At 34.7% G+C, this 6,469-nt stretch overlaps 1 long non-coding RNA gene across 1 annotated transcript; it reads left to right on the top strand.

Annotated features, from left to right (window-relative positions):
- The first annotated feature begins 453 nt into the window (after positions 1-453).
- LOC124276831 lies at positions 454-5,602 on the top strand. The gene is made up of 2 exons (XR_006898671.1): positions 454-551; positions 4,755-5,602. It is a non-coding gene; the product is annotated as an uncharacterized LOC124276831 (long non-coding RNA).
- The last annotated feature ends 867 nt before the right edge of the window (positions 5,603-6,469 follow it).

The following is a 6,469-nucleotide window of genomic DNA, read 5'->3' as shown; positions in this document are numbered from 1 at the left end:
AGCTCCTTGAGTAGATATGTTTCATGATTGTTGTCATTCTGTTCATGTTCGAATGATAAGTATATATGGGAGTATTAGAGCCAGTAACATATGATCTGACATTAACCAAATAGACAGAAAGGGACACAGACTGATTAGCGAGTGACGTCCAAATGTTGCTGAAAGATATAACTGCTACACGTAGTTATGTGAAAACTGGTCTTGTTAAAAAGGCGAAACATCTGTATTCACAATGGTGAAGTCTAAATCTGTGATACATAACGCAAAGTCTTTTATAAGCTATTTTATTCAGAACGTTCAAGCAGAAGTACATTTGGCAGCAATCGTAGCCGCTATATATTGGTATCAGTTTCGGCTGTTCTATGCATACAGTAATGAGAATGACGTTAAGGAAGGTTCTGCCCTGTTGAGGTAGGGCTGCACTACAGTTCACGTTTTCCAGCAACATAGATACAACTGTGGGCATATTGATCAGATAAGCCACTGATAACGGGTGTAGATCCGTCTAAACAGCACACTATACCTCTAAAACAGATGTAGACCAACAAAAGGTCAGTGAAGCATAACCTATCTGAATTTCCCTGTGTATATTCTATATATATAACACTCTTGTCCATGTGTCACAAAGTAGTCGTGGTTGGCTGCCCAGGTGTGGAGCTCAGTGCTTTTGTTTGCAGCTTGGACCTTTGTTCTGACCACTGGTGTGGTGGGACGACGCCAGCCATGGTTAGAATACCTTCCCAACTACACGCCTTTCGCTACAGTACCTTGATTTAGTATCCGTAGGTTATGTGCATTGTCTCATTCAATTCCCTATATCATTAATGTATATTGTCTCATTCAATTCCCTATATCATTAATGTATATTGTCTCATTCAGTTCCCTATATCATTAATGTATATTGTCTCGTTCAGTGCCCTATATCATTAATGTATATTGTCTCATTCAGTTCCCTATATCATTAATGTATATTGTCTCATTCAATTCCCTATATCATTAATGTATATTGTCTCATTCAGTTCCCTATATCATTAATGTATATTGTCTCATTCAGTTCCCTATATCATTAATGTATATTGTCTCATTCAGTACCCTATATCTTTAATGTATATTGTCTCATTCAATTCCCTATATCATTAATGTATATTGTCTCATTCAATTCCCTATATCATTAATGTATATTGTCTCATTCAGTGCCCTATATCATTAATGTATATAGTCTCATTCAGTTCCCTATATCATTAATGTATATTGTCTCATTCAGTTCCCTATATCATTAATGTATATTGTCTCATTCAATTCCCTATATCATTAATGTATATTGTCTCATTCAGTTCCCTATATCATTAATGTATATTGTCTCATTCAGTTCCCTATATCATTAATGTATATTGTCTCATTCACATCCCTATATCATTAATGTATATTGTCTCATTCAGTTCCCTATATCATTAATGTATATTGTCTCATTCAGTGCCCTATATCATTAATGTATATTGTCTCATTCAGTTCCCCTATATCATTAATGTATATTGTCTCATTCAGTTCCCCTATATCATTAATGTATATTTGTCTCATTCAGTTCCCTATATCATTAATGTATATTGTCTCATTCAATTCCCTATATCATTAATGTATATTGTCTCATTCAGTTCCCTATATCATTAATGTATATTGTCTCATTCAGTTCCCTATATCATTAATGTATATTGTCTCATTCAGTTCCCTATATCATTAATGTATATTGTCTCATTCAAGTTCCTATATCATTAATGTATATTGTCTCATTCAGTTCCCTATATCATTAATGTATATTGTCTCATTCAGTTCCCTATATCATTAATGTATATTGTCTCATTCAGTTCCCTATATCATTAATGTATATTGTCTCATTCAGTTCCCTATATCATTAATGTATATTGTCTCATTCAGTTCCTATATCATTAATGTATATTGTCTCATTCAGTTCCCCTATATCATTAATGTATATTGTCTCATTCAATTCCCTATATCATTAATGTATATTGTCTCATTCAATTCCCTATATCATTAATGTATATTGTCTCATTCAGTTCCCTATATCATTAATGTATATTGTCTCATTCAGTTCCCTATATCATTAATGTATATTGTCTCATTCAGTTCCCTATATCATTAATGTATATTGTCTCATTCAGTGCCCTATATCATTAATGTATATTGTCTCATTCAGTTCCCTATATCATTAATGTATATTGTCTCATTCAGTTCCCTATATCATTAATGTATATTGTCTCATTCAGTCTATATCCCTATATCATATCATATATTGTGTTCAGTTCCTATATCATTAATGTATATTGTCATTCAGTTCCCTATATCATTAATGTATATTGTCTCATTCAGTGCCCTATATCATTAATGTATATTGTCTCATTCAGTTCCCTATATCATTAATGTATATTGTCTCATTCAGTTCCCTATATCATTAATGTATATGTGTCATTCACATGCCCTATTCAGTTCATTCAGTTCCTATATCATTAATGTATATTGTCTCATTCATGTATTCCCCTATATCATTAATGTATATTGTCTCATTCAGTTCCCTATATCATTAATGTATATTGTCTCATTCAGTTCCCTATATCATTAATGTATATTGTCTCATTCAGTTCCCTATATCATTAATGTATATTGTCTCATTCAGTTCCCTATATCATTAATGTATATTGTCTCATTCAGTTCCCTATATCATTAATGTATATTGTCTCATTCAGTTCCCTATATCATTAATATATTGTCTCATTATTATATCTCATTCAGTTCCCTATATCATTAATGTATATTGTCTCATTCAGTTCCCTATATCATTAATGTATATTGTCTCATTCAATTCCCTATATCATTAATGTATATTGTCTCATTCAGTTGCCCTATATCATTAATGTATATTGTCTCATTCAAATCCCTATATCATTAATGTATATTGTCTCATTCAGTTCCCTATATCATTAATGTATATTGTCTCATTCAGTGCCCTATATCATTAATGTATATTGTCTCATTCAGTTCCCTATATCATTAATGTATATTGTCTCATTCAGTTCCCTATATCATTAATGTATATTGTCTCATTCAGTTCCCTATATCATTAATGTATATTGTCTCATTCAGTTCCATATATCATTAATGTATATTGTCTCATTCAATTCCCTATATCATTAATGTATATTGTCTCATTCAATTCCCTATATCATTAATGTATATTGTCTCATTCAATTCCCTATATCATTAATGTATATTGTCTCATTCAGTGCCCTATATCATTAATGTATATTGTCTCATTCAATTCCCTATATCATTAATGTATATTGTCTCATTCAGTGCCCTATATCATTAATGTATATTGTCTCATTCAATTCATTCCTATATCATTAATGTATATTGTCTCATTCAGTTCCCTATATCATTAATGTATATTGTCTCATTCAATTCCCTATATCATTAATGTATATTGTCTCATTCAGTGCCCCATATCATTAATGTATATTGTCTCATTCAATTCCCTATATCATTAATGTATATTGTCTCATTCAGTGCCCTATATCATTAATGTATATTGTCTCATTCAATTCCCTATATCATTAATGTATATTGTCTCATTCAGTGCCCTATATCATTAATGTATATTGTCTCATTCAATTCCCTATATCATTAATGTATATTGTCTCGTTCAGTGCCCTATATCATTAATGTATATTGTCTCATTCAATTCCCTATATTATTGTTGTACATTGTCTCATTCAGTTCCCTATATCATTAATGTATATTGTCTCATTCAATTCCCTATATCATTAATGTATATTGTCTCATTCAGTGCCCTATATCATTAATGTATATTGTCTCATTCAATTCCCTATATCATTAATGTATATTGTCTCATTCAGTGCCCTATATCATTAATGTATATTGTCTCATTCAGTACCCTATATCATTAATGTATATTGTCTCATTCAATGCCCTGTGTCTGTAATGTACATTGTCTCATTCAGTTTCCTATATCATTAATGTATATTGTCTCATTCAATGCCCTATGTCATTAATGTATGTTGTCTCATTCAATGCCCTGTGTCTGTAATGTACATTGTCTCATTCAATGCCCTATATTGATAATGTATATTGTCTCATTCAATGCCCTATATCGGTAATGTATATTGTCTCATTCAATGCCCTATATCGGTAATGTATATTGTCTCATTCAATGCCCTATATCGGTAATGTACATTGTCTCATTCAGTGCCCTATATCGGTAATGTATATTGTCTCATTCAATGCCCTATATCGGTAATGTACATTGTCTCATTCAATGCCCTATATTGGTAATGTATATTGTCTCATTCAGTGCCCTATATCGGTAATGTATGTTGTCTCATTCAATGCCCTATATCGGTAATGTACATTGTCTCATTCAATGCCCTATATTGATAATGTACATTGTCTCATTCAATGCCCTATATTGATAATGTATATTGTCTCATTCAATGCCCTATATCGGTAATGTATGTTGTCTCATTCAATGCCCTATATTGGTAATGTATATTGTCTCATTCAGTGCCCTATATCGGTAATGTATGTTGTCTCATTCAATGCCCTATATCGGTAATGTATGTTGTCTCATTCAATGCCCTATATCGGTAATGTATGTTGTCTCATTCAATGCCCTGTATCGGTAATGCGTGAAATATAACGCTTATATGTTTGGATTGTTTCAGTTTCCCAAGGAATCCCAAGGAAACCCGCTGACTTTGGTGTATTTGTGAAGGACCACCTCATGCCAATACGACTACAGTCCAGGAATTACCGAGTTCCGCATAAGCGTTATCCAGTGACGCACAAGATTGGGCGAGAGTCGGAACAACTGCTGTGTCGGTTACAGCGACCCGTCCACTAACGTTTATCCAACCTTCCACTCAAGTGAACAGTAGACTTTTTATTGTGGCATCTTATCAACAGTAACAAGATGTCATTTATCTTGATTCCTGCCCACTGTGTTCAAGGGACTTTAGTTAAGCCAGTTATCGCTGATGAATATTAACTAAATCTCGCCATAAGACATCGCCAAGTTCTGTGCATCCCCTCCCCAACCCCCAACGCCCGCACCTACACACGCACACACGCGTACCAGTTGTGGAACTGAATGCTAGAAAACATGGTCATTCATTGTATATTGTCATGCAAACGTGCATATTCGTAGGTAATTGGTCAGTGTTGATGTGTTGGTACCATGACGTGCTAGGTGCTGATCACGTTCCGTGAACAAATACACGCACGTTTACACAGTTCCGTTATTGTTGTTTACTGGCTGATCAGCATCGTTATTGATTATTGATTTATTTTACTTTCTGTACATCATGAAAGTAAACACACATCACAGGAAATTGGTCACAAAAGTCGAGATGGTTCTACACATAACAGAGTGGAGGCGTATATTGCCTGCTCCAGGCAAGTGAAGGTACATGTCTACACTGACGTCTAGGTTGATGCCCTACCAACAGGCCTTGATAGTGACAAACACCTGACCATATCATATGTGATCTGGGAATAACATGTATGTACTGAATTGGCATTGCTCACGTATCTATATATATTGGTAGAGTCTTGACGGACTGCTCGTGGTGTCACATGTGTTGTCACCTGGTTATGCAACTATGCTTGAGCGCTAACTGCAAACGCATGATAATCTACACATTTTCAAAAAACATTGTCTGTTCAGGGGATCCCAGGCGATGTAAAAAGCCTATATGAGGACCCTTCAATTCCGTTGCATGTTCCTGGTATTGTCCAGAGTTTCCTTTATGGCCTGTAGGCGTGATTACTTTGAAAACATCGATCGAGTCCCGGCCCGTAAGGCCCGCCTCCTGGCGTCCTCCTTCGTGTGTGATATGTACAGGGGACGACCACGTGCGAATCTCCATGGCGTCGCCGTGGGCGAAACATTTTGGTGTCAACGACGGATATGGCTTGGGATATTTTGGTTTACAGGTTGACTGTCTACACGATCTAAAGAGAAGGGTTGAATATTGTGTTTGAGGTTATAATTTAGCTGTATAATTACATGTGGTGAAACTGAAGTACATGTCTGATGTAAATCATATCATCAAATGAGGAAGTCGCCATTGAGTCACACTCCTTGGGGCCAGTCAGGGCAGACAGGGCACGGATCAGTCAGTGTCATTTATCATACATCCATGGACAGGTATTTTATACCAATAACGCGAAAGACATAGATTTAGGTATATTTTTTCATTGGAATAAAAAATAAAGAACTTTTTCAAAGAAAACAGCAGTAAATTGTTTCTAATCTCTTCTTGATTGTTAACAGTTCATTTGTGATGAATTAATCGCAGCATGTGGAACATGTGATTGGGCTTCATCACACCATGTCACCGGAGATATATCTAGACCTGCCGATATTAGGGCGATATTC

This window comes from Haliotis rubra, unplaced genomic scaffold (genome assembly GCF_003918875.1).
Source record: "Haliotis rubra isolate DU_JTF1 unplaced genomic scaffold, ASM391887v1 Scf214, whole genome shotgun sequence".
Lineage (NCBI taxonomy): Eukaryota > Metazoa > Mollusca > Gastropoda > Lepetellida > Haliotidae > Haliotis > Haliotis rubra.
This window is presented reverse-complemented; position numbering and strand designations above follow the sequence as displayed.